Raw genomic sequence first — 12521 nt, 5'->3', positions numbered from 1 at the left:
GCCGCCTGCTGTTTCCTAGGGAGCCTCTGGTAGCTGGCTCAGCCCACGACGGGCCGACTGTCTGGAATCAGTAGAAAGCAGAGATGACAGTCTGCTGGTTCCTTGGTTCTGGGCCTCCGTTTTCCTATTTACGTACCGCTGAGAGTGCCAGCAAGAGCACGTGGTAGCAGCGCACAGCCTCTTCACGTGTGGTGCCGGGGATCGAACCCATGGCCCCGCCACATGCATGTGAGCAAGGAGTGTCTTGCCAAACTGTCCGATTCGCCATTTGAGACCCACGTTATTAAGAGGGTGTAGCATTTCCACTTTTGCACACTTGCTGGAAAGGCCAGGTAAAGTGGGAGGGCCTTGGAGACGGTGGGGGAGGGGGCAGAGAGACAGAGCAGACATCCCAGCGCCACAGCTGTGTGCAGCCCCTCCTCATCTGGAGGGGGGGATCGCCCCGCACAGCCCAGTCCAGATTGCCAGCCTGAGAATGATTACAGTTGGATTCTCTTCTGGGGACTTTGCTGGTTTGTTACGTAGCAGCACAGGATGAAAGTGGGTGGTTTTGTGAATTAAGGGATCGTAGGGGCAGAAGCCTTTGAGCCATCGTCAAGGAGATCATGGCTTCCCATCTCTTGCTAGCTGGCTAAGCGAGTTACACAACCCCCGCCCTCTGGGTGTTGTGTGGTAGAGAAGGGTTTTTGCCATTGGGAGTTTAAGTGACGCTTGTCACGATGTGGCTTGAACTCTCACTCGGTCAAGTGTAATGGAAAGGTGAACTGACAGTGACCGGCAGCCTTCACGTGATTCCACTTGCTTGACTTTTGAAGAGAACTCGTGTGGAGGTCCTGAGGCTACTGGGTTGTCAGAAAGTCTTGGTGGGGAGCTCCTGGGGAGATGGCCTAATGGTTCAGCCACAAGGCTGTCCTGCCTGAGGAACCCCTGCCACCACAGCTTGTGCCTGTGAGGGGCGGCTCCCAGCCGCCAGGGGCAGCAGACCCATTTTGCCCTGAGGCCAGCTTTGGGCAGTAGTGGCTGCTCTCCCAGCCTGGTGCCCATGGAAACACGCACTGACAGGTCCTGTGGTGTGGAGTGAGGGGGCTGAAGGCCAGAGATTTATTTATTTATTTATTTTTACTAGAGGGGAAATATTAAATAAATAAATTAAAAAGTGGTCCAAGAGGTGGTGCAGTGGGTCAGGCATTGGACTCTCAAGTATGAGGTCCTGAGCTTGTTCTCTCTGGCTCTCTCTTCTTCTCCCTTCTCATAAATCAATAAATATATAGGGCGGAGGGTAGATAGCATAATGGTTATACAAACAGACTGTCATGCCTGAGGCTCCAGAGTCCCAGGTTCACTCCCCTGCACCACCATAAGCCAGAGCTGAACAGTGCTCTGGTTAAAAATAAATAAATAAATAAATAAATAAATAAATAAATAAATAAATATTTTTTAGAGGGGGAGAGAGACACCACAGCACTACTCAGCTCTGGGTTATGGTGGTGTGGGGATTGAATTAGAAACTTCTGGGCCTCAGGCATGAAAGTCTCTTTGCATAACTCTTAAGCTATCTCCCCAGCCCTAGGCTAGAAATCTAAATGGAGAAGGTGAGTCTTGGAGAATGAAATCACCCTTTACTGAGGAAGAAGGGGATGGGTGGGAGTAGGGCGGGTTTAGCACTCAGGCTTCAGACACTCCCAGACTAGACTAGGCCTAGAAGGAACTAGACTAGGCCTAGAAGTCACTAGCCCAGCACTCAGGCTTCAGACACTCCCAGAACTAGACTAGGCCTAGAAGTCACTAGCCCAGCACTCAGGCTTCGGACACTCCCAGACTAGACTGGGTCTAGAAGTCACTAGCCCAGCACTCAGGCTTCAGACACTCCCAGACTAGACTAGGCCTAGAAGTCACTAGCCCAGCACTCAGGCTTCAGACACCCCCAGAACTAGACTAGGCTTAGAAGTCACTAGCCCAGCACTCAGGCTTCAGACACCCCCAGAACTAGACTAGGCCTAGAAGTCACTAGCCCAGCACTCAGGCTTCAGACACTCCCAGAACTAGACTAGGCCTAGAAGTCACTAGCCCAGCACTCAGGCTTCAGACACTCCCAGAACTAGACTAGGCCTAGAAGTCACTAGCCCAGCACTCAGGCTTCAGACACTCCCAGAACTAGACTAGGCCTAGAAGTCACTAGCCCAGCACTCAGGCTTCAGACACTCCCAGAACTAGACTAGGCCTAGAAGTCACTTGATGTGCATTACCGCATTTGCTACGTAGTGGTCAAGTGTGGTAGAATCTTTAGTTCCAGTTTCCAGATGAACAAAGCTCCTGCCGGCTGGCCGGTTGTTGAGTCAGCATCTGCATTCAGGTGTCTGACTCTGGCCTGAGCGTTTAAAGTAGCCAGTCCTGCTTTCAGCTGTGAGTAAGATGGGGTGCAGTGTGGAACTTGGCGGCTCTAGTAGATGACACTTTATTGCCTAATTAAGGCTTGCTAAGAGCAGAGCCTGCCATAGCTGCAGCCTCCCGCCCCCCAATACTCATGAAGGAAGTGGGGGCGTGTGGAGTAAGTGCAGTGTCTCCTGTGGTGAACCAGACAGTCTCGTTTACACGCTTATTCTCCCTCAAGGAAAAAAGTTGGGTGGAGGTGGTAGTATAATGGTTCTGCAAAGAGTCTCTCCTGTCTGAGGCTCCCAGGTCCCAGGTTCAGTCCCTAGCACCATCTTAAGCCGGAACTGAACAGGGCTGGGGGCACGAGACAGTGAGGATTGGGATTTTTGACTGTAGGTAATAGCCATTAAAGATTGTACTTATTTCTTTATCTTTCCAGAGCACTGCTCAGCTCTGGCTTGTGGTGTTTATGGTGTTGGGAGGGGGAATTGAACCATTAAAGATTTTTAAGGTTAAGGAGCTGGATGGTGGTGCACCTTGTTGAGCACACATCATAGTGGCGCAAGGACCCAGGTTTGAGTCTTCTGGTCCCCACCTGTAGGGGGAAAGCTTTGCAGGTGGAGAAGCAGGGCTCTAGGTGTCTCTTGTCTCTCTCCCTCTCTATCTCCCCTTCCCCTCTCCATCTCTGGCTGTCTCTGTCCAATAAATAAATAAAGATAATAAAAACACTTTTCCAAAGCTACAAATGCATATATTAAAAACATGTTTAAAGTTACTTCACCACTTGCAGAACTTTCCCCCTGCAGGTGGGGACTGGGGGCTTGAACCTGGGTCCTTGCACATTGTAACATGTGCACTCAACCAGGTGTGCCACCGCCCGGCTCCTTAAATAAAATTATTTATCACCCCCACCACCCCCCAATAGCAAAGACAGACAGGGAGAGAGGGAGAGAGGGAGAGAGGGAGAGGCAGAGGCAAGCCAGAGTGCCGGTCCCGTACCGAGCTGGGGTTGAGCTGGGTGCTGAAGGGAGGTGCCGCTGGTTCCCTGGCCTGTGAAATGCAGAGGCTGTGGCCGAGACCCCCCGTGCTCGGGCTTCCCCGTCCTCAAGGGGTTACTGAGGAAGTGGCTTTCTTTTCTACCTTTGCCCCTGTGTTTGCCAGGCATTTAGTGGCCAACAGGAGGCCCAGGCGGGCAGGGAGAGCCAGAGGCCAAGACCAGACGTTGGGCCTCCCGCCTCAGAGCCCAGCTCTCTGGCCTCCCCGTGACCGTTGTTTGGGTGAGACCTTTGCGATTGTGTGATGTGGGGCTATTTCCTCCTGGTCTGTGACTTCATGCTTCTTTGATAGAAACTTTGATTTTTAACTTAGGGACACAAGAGAGCGGGAGCCTGACTGCGTGCGCGAGGCCGTAGGCAGACCTCCTCCCAGACGTCTTTCTATTTTATTTTTCATTTTGTGTTTTTTTTTAACACTAAGATTTCTAATTTTGCTGAGTCTCTCTCTCTGTCTATTTATTAATGGGAAAGGTAAGAGAAGAGAGAGAAAGAACCAGGCACCACTCTGGCACACATGTGCTGCCAGGGACCGAACTCAGGACCTCATGCTTGAACGGTTAATGCTTTATCCACTGTGCCACCTCCCCAGACCACAGAGTCTCTCTCTCTCTCTCTTTTTTTCTCTGCCTCCAGGGTTATCGCTGAGGTTCAGTGCCGGCACTAGGAATCTACTGCTCCTGTGGTCTTTTTTTCCATTTTATTGGACAGGACAGAGAGAAATGGAGAGAGGAGGGGGAGACAGAGAGGGAGAGAGACAGACAGACACCTGCAGACCTGCTTCACTGCTTGTGAACTGTTCTCCCTGCAGGTTTGGAGCCGGGAACTTGAACCTGGGTCCTTTCACGGGTCCTTGCACTTAGTACTATGTGTGCTTAACCGGGTGCTCACTTTCCAGTCCTACTTCGGGAAGTTCTTACAATGCTACATTTTACTTTAAGGTCAGTGCTACATGTTGAGTTAGTTAGTTTCTTTCCCTTCCTTTTTTCTCTGTTACCAGAGCCCTGCTTAGCTGTGGCTTATGGGGTGCAGGGCATTGAACCTGGGACTTTGGAGCTTCAGGCACGAGAGTCTCTTTGCAGCACCATCATGCTGTCTCCAGGCCCTGTGTTGAATTAGGTGTCTTGGTGTGAGGTGCCTGCTGAGGGAGTTCTTTCGTTGAAGAGACTGTCCTTCCCTCGTTGAATTGTCCTGATGCCTTTGGTGACAAACACTTGATCATAAATGTCTGGGAGGCAAAAGAAAAGTGTTCAGGTTTACTGCTGGCCTCGTGGGCTCCACCGGGCTCTGTATCCCACTTGAGCTTGCTGTTGGTTTTGAGACCAGGTAGTGTGACCCGTTCCCCAACTTTGTTCTCTAAAATGGTCTCACCTACTGAGTGTTTTGCGGTTCTATTGTGAGGAGCAGTGGGGGAGACAGCATCATGGCTCTGCAAAGAGACTCATATCCGAGGTTCGAAAGCCCCAGGTTCAACCCCTGCAGCACCATAAGACAGAGTTGAGCAGGGCTCTGGTTAAAATCAGAATCAGGTTAAAATCTGGTTAAAAGTCAGTCAATCAACCCACCAGTCAAAGGACTGTTAGGAGTAGTTAGCCAGCTGCAGCAGACAGAGCCTCTGCGTCCTAGTGGGGATGGCCTGAAATGTAGCTCCGTGTTGAGGGGCTCGGTGCTTCACTGTTCAGCGCAGGGAGTCACGACTCCCTTCCCCTTTACTGTCGTTCTTTCTGCTTTTGGTTTTGAAACTGTCGGCCGTGAGTTGCAGGGCTTGGGACCTCACCTTGAGAAGCCACCGGGCCACCTCCCAGGCCACGCCCTCCCCTTGCTTTCTTTAAAATTCATTCACGCACTCATGGGAGGGGTAGGAAGAGTGGCATCATTTCTTCAGTCAGCGTTTTCACGCCTTTCAATGTGCGGGTTTGGGGCTGTTTTTTTGTTAAATCCGTGGCTGAATGTTCAGTCTTCTAGGCCATGTTGTAAGTAGAATCGTTTGCTTTTGTGAAAACAGTTATTTTAAGATTTATTAAATCCTACTTAATTCAGAGGAAACTACTACAGTGACATTTGCAGTTGGGGCAAGATTGGTCTGAACCCTTGAAGTGTAATCGAGTTTTGCATATTTGTCTTACATGATTATTTTGCTAAGCTTGTTTTTTGTAGGTTCTTGAGAATGTCGGTGCTTCCGTGGGCTCTTTATGGTTTTCTACATCCAAACACATTCACCTTTGGCTTATCAGCTACTGAAGCAAATCCCGGGCCAGGTGTGGTCCTGAACAAATGCCTTTCAGGCTGTTGTTGTTTGTTTGTTTTCCCCTCCCCCTTCAGCTAAGATAGCAGAAGAGGCTATTTATTGTACACGGGCTACATTCAGCCACAAGGAGAACAGAACTAGTTCAGAGTGTCAAGTCCAAGGCAAAGAAGCAAAGGGGACGACGGTGTCTTGGTGCGAGCAGTGCAGGTCGCTCAAGATGGTCGCGTAGGCTCAATGGTGACGCGGTTGTGGATCCGCTGAAACACGTTCCTGGCCGCTGCACAGAGCCCACTTTGTCCCAGCGCCCCTGGCCTCCGGCCTCCCTCCCTCCTGCCCCTGCGGCTCCCGTGGCGACATGGCCACTTGGACCTCCGCCTCATCTTTCGTCCTTTGCTCCAGCCTGCGCACTTGCTTCTTCCTCCCCTCAGCTCTCGGCACGCAGAGGAGTCTAGGAAGATGGCGCTAAGGTCAAGAGCAGGTTTTTTCTTTTCTTTACTTTAGAGTTATCACTGGGGTTCTGGTGGCTGCAGTGCAAATCCATTGTTCCTGGAGACCATTTCCCCCCTTTTCATTGCCCTTGTTATTATAGCTGTTGTTGAGAGTACTTTATATATATATATATATATATATATATATATATATATATATATTTATTTATTTATTTATTTATTTACTTCCCCTTTTGTTGCCCTTGTTTTTTTTTATTGTTGTTGCTGTTGTCGTTGTTAGCTAGGACAGAGAGAAATGGAGAGAGGAGGGGAAGACAGAGGGGGAGAGAAAGACAGACACCTGCAGACCTGCTTCACCGCCTGTGAAGCGACTCCCCTGCAGGTGGGGAGCCGGGGGCTCAAACCGGGATCCTGACGCCGGTCCCTGCGCTTCACACCATGTGTGCTTGGCTTTCATGCTTTTATTCCAGCAGTTGAGAAACTGAGGTTTCCGTGTGTGTGTGTGTGTGTGTGTGTGTGTGTGTGTGTCTGTCTGTCTGTCGGGGACCTTGTGCAGCTGTGATCTCACCACTTGCAGACCACTTTAAATCTAGACAGAGAAACAGTGACAGGAAGGGTCACCATGGTCCTGCAGCTCCCACCCGGACGGCCCTCTGCTTCAGTGCTAGGGTTCAAGCCTCTGCCCCGCCTGTGACGAAGCACAGGCTCTCCCCAGTGGACTGTCTCTCTAGGCCAGGGCTTGTTTACTTACTTGGTGGTTTTGCTTCTCTCTTTGGTGCCTGTGTGACTCCACCACTCCTAGTAGATTTCTTTTTTCCTCCCTCGTTTAATTTCAGATATAGAGAGAGGGAGGGAGGGAGGAGATATCACAGCAGCGCCCCACTGTTGACAGAGCTCTCTCTGGCGCTGTGCCCCGCTCCCTCACGCTGCTGGGGACAGCAAGCCCGAGCGCTCGCCCTCTGTGTGTTGAAATACACACTTCAGCCGGTGAGCTGTGCCCTGGCCCTGCCTTTGCTGCCGTTGTATTGTTAAGCTTCATTTGATATAACAGAGAGAAATGGAGACGGAAGGGAGAGAGGGAGACACCTGTGGCGTTGCCTCACCGCTTGAGAAGCTTTTCCCCCTGCAGGTGGGAAGTGGGGACTTGAACCCAGGTCCTCGCGCACTGCAATATCTGCACCTCGCCAGCTGCACCCCTGCCTGGCCTCTGGCACTGTGGGGCGTAACCGCTCGGCTTCACTGGCGGCCTGCCAGCTCTGAGTGTCAGCAACAGGGCCACTGGATTCTCACTGGCTCTGGGGAAGCCTTGTGGAGGGCGGGAGCTGGGAGCTCGCTCGCTCACACAGCAGCTGCAGAGGGAGCAGCTTGCCGCTGGGCAGGCGGCTCCCCTCCTGGTGCAGCATCTGCCCGGCAGGATAATAATAGCGCCCGCTTCCTGCGCTGCCAGCCCCGAGCGCCCGTCTGGGAGGAGGGACAGGAGGACTGGGGGCAGCAGCAGCCAGGCACCTGGGAGCTCACCTGGATGTGCACCTGCTCGGCCCAGAGAAAGCCAGCCTGAGCGGGGAGACTGGCAGAGGCAGACAGACAGACTGACAGACAGACAGACGTCAGTCTTGGACAGGGCTTACTCTTTCGGGGTGCCCACAGGCCTCTCTCCAGTGCCCACAGCAGCACGCACGCCAGGTGTCATCCCGATGCTCGGCTCCCTGCCTGCTGGGCTCCCAGCACCCGCTCCCCTGGCCCGGCACTGCTGCGCATAGTGCTCTCGGGTGCCGAGCCCTGTGCACGCTGGGCGGAGGGGCGTGTGCTCCACCGGGCCAGCTGTTGGACGGGGCGGGCTCAGTGGCCTTCACCCCTTCGCTGAGGCGCATCTCCGGACCTTGTAAGGCCAGAGGGCAGGAAGCTTTCCTCTGAGATGAAGTGTCCTGAAGAAACCCGCCCAGATGCTGGAGGGGCGGGGGTTCCTTCTCCAGGCACGGCCTCTCCCGGGCATCCCGTGTCCTCGGCACACGTGGGGACCCCGCCCAGGGAACCGGACTCTGAGTGGAAGCCGTGGCCGCAGTGCTTCAGATGCACCCATGTATGCGCCGTGGTGGCATTGAGCACTGAGCACTGAGCACTGCCGCTCTGGCTTGCAGACATGGGGATGGCGGCTCTGGTGCCCAGCAGTGAGTCCCTGCCCTGCCCCGTCAAACCAAGGCACCAAGTGTTTGGTGGTCTTTTATTTACCGCGAGTGTGTGTGTGTGTGTGTGTGTGTGTGTGTGTGTGTGTGTGTGTGTGACAGAGAGCTGTCTCTGGGCCCCTTAAGACCTGTAGGAATCATTTGCCCCAGAGATTTCTTTATTTCATGAGTGTGAGAGATGGGAGTAGCTTTCTCTCAAGCACCTGCAGAGCTGGGGACTGAACTCAGACCCTCACACGTCATGTCCCGCGTCCTGCACGGCTCCATGTGTGTTTCCTCTGCCTGCTCCTCTGTTGTTTCTGAGAGTTGGAGAGTGACAGAGAGACAGACAGAGAGACACAGGGCACAGCTCCTTCCCATGCCGTGCCTGGGGCTTAACTAACCCAGGGTCTCAGGCGTGCAAGACTGATGCTGTGCCTCTGAGATACCCCTCCCCCCCGTTTCATCCTCCGCCTTCACTGCTCTGGCTTCCCTCCGAGCCTCTGCAGTGACCGGGTGCCCCCCAGCCAGCCCTGCCATGAGCCCCTTGTCCCCGGGCCTGCGAGGGCTGACTCCTGCCCGCTGGCAGCGGGACGTTCTTGGCCACAGACGGGTGGCCCTGAATCGCTGCTGCTGGGGCTGCTGCCTATGAGGACTGGGCAGAGAATGCAGTGCCCGCTTCAGCTCCCTGCTGGGCAGAGAACGCAGTGCCCGCTTCAGCTCCCTGCTCTCCGATATTAGCTTCTCTTTCTTTTCAGTGTCCCTCCTGGGTGCTGCCCACGTCCCCTGCCAGTCCTTGTCTGTCTGATGTGTGTATGTGCGCACACCTTAGTGTGTTCTTAATAGAACCAGGCACAGCTCCACTGCTCCTTGGACATTTTTTTTAAAAAAAAAGATTTTATTTGGGAGTCGGGCGGTGGCGCAGTGGGTTAAGCGCACATGGCGCAAAGCGCAGGGACCGGCGTAAGGATCCCGGTTCGAGCCCCCGGCTCCCCACCTGCAGAGGAGTCACTTCACAGGTGGTGAAGCAGGTCTGCAGGTGTCTGTCTGTCTGTCTCTCCCCCTCTCTGTCTTCCCCTCCTCTCTCCATTTCTCTCTGTCCTAGCCAACAACAAAGCAACGTCAACAATGGCAATAATAACCGCAACGAGGCTGCAACAACTAGGGCAACAAAAAGGGGGAAAAATGGCCTCCAGGAGCGGTGGATTCATGGTGCAGGCACCGAGCCCAGCAATAACCCTGGAGGGAAAAAAAAATAATAAAAAAAAAGATTTTATTTATTTATTAGTGAGAAAGACAGGAGGAGTGAGAGAGAACCAGACACGACTCTGGTATGTGTGCTGGCCAGGGACTGAACTCAAAACCTCCTGCTTGAGAGCCCAGTGCTTTATCTACTGCACCACCATCCGAACCACTAGTCACCATTTTTTAAAAGTTTTTTTAAAATTGTTTTTTAAACTTTATAGGGCAGAGAGAAACTTAGAAGGAAGGGGGGTAGAGAGGGGGAGAGAGACACACACACATCTGCAGACCTGTTTTACCATTCGTGAAGCTTTCCCCTTGTAGGTTGGGGGCCAGGGAATTGAACCCGAGTTCTTGTGCACTGTAATGTGTGTGCTTAACCCGGTGTGCCACTGCCTGGCCCCTCTGGTCACCTTTTCATTTAGACAGACACTGATACCACAGTGCTGGCGCTTTCTCAGTGCTGTGGCACTTCCCAATGTGGTGCCAGGGCTCACCTTCCTTACCTGGTAAATGCCTTCTCCAGTCCTTCCTGTGCTAGTATTCTTGAATCTTTATTTCATTCCTGTTAACTCTTACTTGTGTTACTACAAGGCTTCTACTGTCAAAGGTAGGCCTGCTTTTCAAAGTCTTCGGGAAAATAGTGATAAGTAGGCATTACCCTGAGCTTTGGTTAAAATAGAATTTGTTTAGTTCAAGATTAGCATGGCTGGGATTATATTGTGACATAATTCATTCCTAAAAAAACCCTGAAGAATAACTAGATTATCCTGCTTACTGAAACATGTCAAAACATTGTTCTCTTTTTCAGTTTTGGACAATTTCCTCTGTGGATTATTATTTGTAGACTTCGCTGTGGAAATCTGTTTTCTCAGTCACTTAAGTTTTATTTAGAGCTATTTTGATTACCGAAGAATTGGAACACAGAGAAAAGGAGACAAGTTTGCCCCCTTCCACCGTTCTGACACGAACACTTATTTTGGTCTTGTCTTTCCAACATTTAAAACACACTGATTTTGCTTTTCTTCTTCCTGACGGTAAACAGACTGCTGACTACTCTCCCTTTTAGTATGTGAAAGAGAAGTTACGTATAAGTTACGTATAAGCCACTGGGACAGGTTCGCACAGTGCTGAGTTATTTATTGAGGACATGGGTGTACGGTGTAGACACCCACTATTACCCGTTTGTCCCACTCACCATACTAGTGTTTGCTTACCACTGTTGTCACTTATTCCGTGTGGTATGCTGCCCCTGGCGCCCCCTGGCTAAAGCCCTTTTCGTATCCTGAACTCTTTGGGCTGGGTAGATTTCCATAGGCAGCCTCTCTAAGGTCGGAGGAAGCATTTGTGATTCCAGATCTGTGCTGATGTCTGGGATCTAGTGGTCAGTGACCTGAAACTCTGGCTGTGCAACTTTTCTCTGTTGGTAGTTGTTGGGTTTTTGCAAAGTCTTGACCTGTGTTTATCCATATATCAAACAGGGCTGGTGATAACATCCCTGTCATGGGTTATTGAGAGAATGAAAGAGTTCTTATTTCTATTAAAATGTAAAGTGCTTCAGTTTGTGACAGCACTGTGTGCTGGGACCGGTTTGGGAAGTTCTGTGATGTGTGCTGTGTTGAAAGCATCGTCGTCTTAGTTGAATCAATGGGAGGCAGTATGCAAGTTCAAAGTCTTACTTTTCTAGCAAAGCTACTGAACGTTGTTGCAGTTTACCATTTGTGTTCTTTCCTGTGCTATATATTTTTCATAGTTATGGGGGGCATTGTTAATGCTTACTTGCTACATTGAGTCTTTTTTTTTTTTTTTTTTTGCCAGAGCACTGCTCGGCTGCGGCCTGTGGTGGTGTGGGGGAATTGGGCCTGGGACTTGGGATCTTCACGCTTGAGAGTCTCTGCTTAACTATTATGCGACTTCCCCTGCTCTAGGCAAGCTTTTTATACAACTTATTTTAAGACATTTGCTTCTATTTTGATTCCTTTGATGATATAGAAAATTACTTTTGTGTGTGTGTGTATCTAGGCATATCTGTCTGTCTGTCCGTCCGTCCGTCCGTCCGTCCGTCCATCCATCCATCCATAGCACTGCTCAGCCATAGTGACTTATGGTCGTGCAGGGGCTTGAACCTGAAACCTTTGGTATGTCAAGTATAGAAGTCTGGCCTTCATTCCCTCTTTCCGTCTTTTATAAAAATTACTTTAGTTTTTCATTTGCATCATATTTTTCTGATTTGACATTAACCTATTAATTTACATACTGCTCATTTAACATCTCTTAAGTTTAAGTCTAATGGACTTTGGGGTAAGTTTTTATTTACTTATACATCTTTACTGGTTTGTGATAAATGGAATTTTAAAAAATTTCAATGCTTTATTTTTTTATTTTATTTATTTATTCCCTTTTTTTGCCCTTGTTTTATTGTTGTAGTTGTTGTTGTTGTTATTGATGTTGTTGTCGTTGGATAGGACAGAGAGAAATGGAGAGAGCTGGGGAAAACAGAGAGGGGGAGAGAAAGACAGACACCTGCAGACCTGCTTCACCGCCTGTGAAGCGACTCCCCTGCAGGTGGGGAGCCAGGGGCTCGAACCGGGATCCATATGCCGGTCCTTGCGCTTTGAGCCACGTGCACTTAACCCGCTGCGCCACCGCCCAACTCACGATAAATGAAATTTTATTAGTGATTTAAAATACATTACAGTTTCATTCAGTCCTTAGGGGGCAAGAATTAAGAGGAAATCCATGTAGATCACAGTACAATGCACCTGGGTGTTTGGATTTTCGGAAAGTGAAGACGTTGGCTTTAGTGACCTTTCTGGTTTAGTTCCACTTTTTTCTTATTAAGAATTCCTATACTGGGTGGAAAACATTGTTTACATTTTAATTGAGATTTCTTTCATTTCTTACGTAGAACTAGTAATAGATCTTTCCTCAATGAAACTGTTTCATAGCCTGGTTGAAAAATAGCTGGACACTTATTTTATTTTCACGAGAGAGC

Source organism: Erinaceus europaeus, chromosome 8 (genome assembly GCF_950295315.1).
Source record: "Erinaceus europaeus chromosome 8, mEriEur2.1, whole genome shotgun sequence".
In the NCBI taxonomy this organism is placed as follows: Eukaryota; Metazoa; Chordata; class Mammalia; order Eulipotyphla; family Erinaceidae; genus Erinaceus; species Erinaceus europaeus.
The sequence above is the reverse complement of the archived record's forward strand: the minus strand, read 5'-3'. Positions refer to the sequence as shown.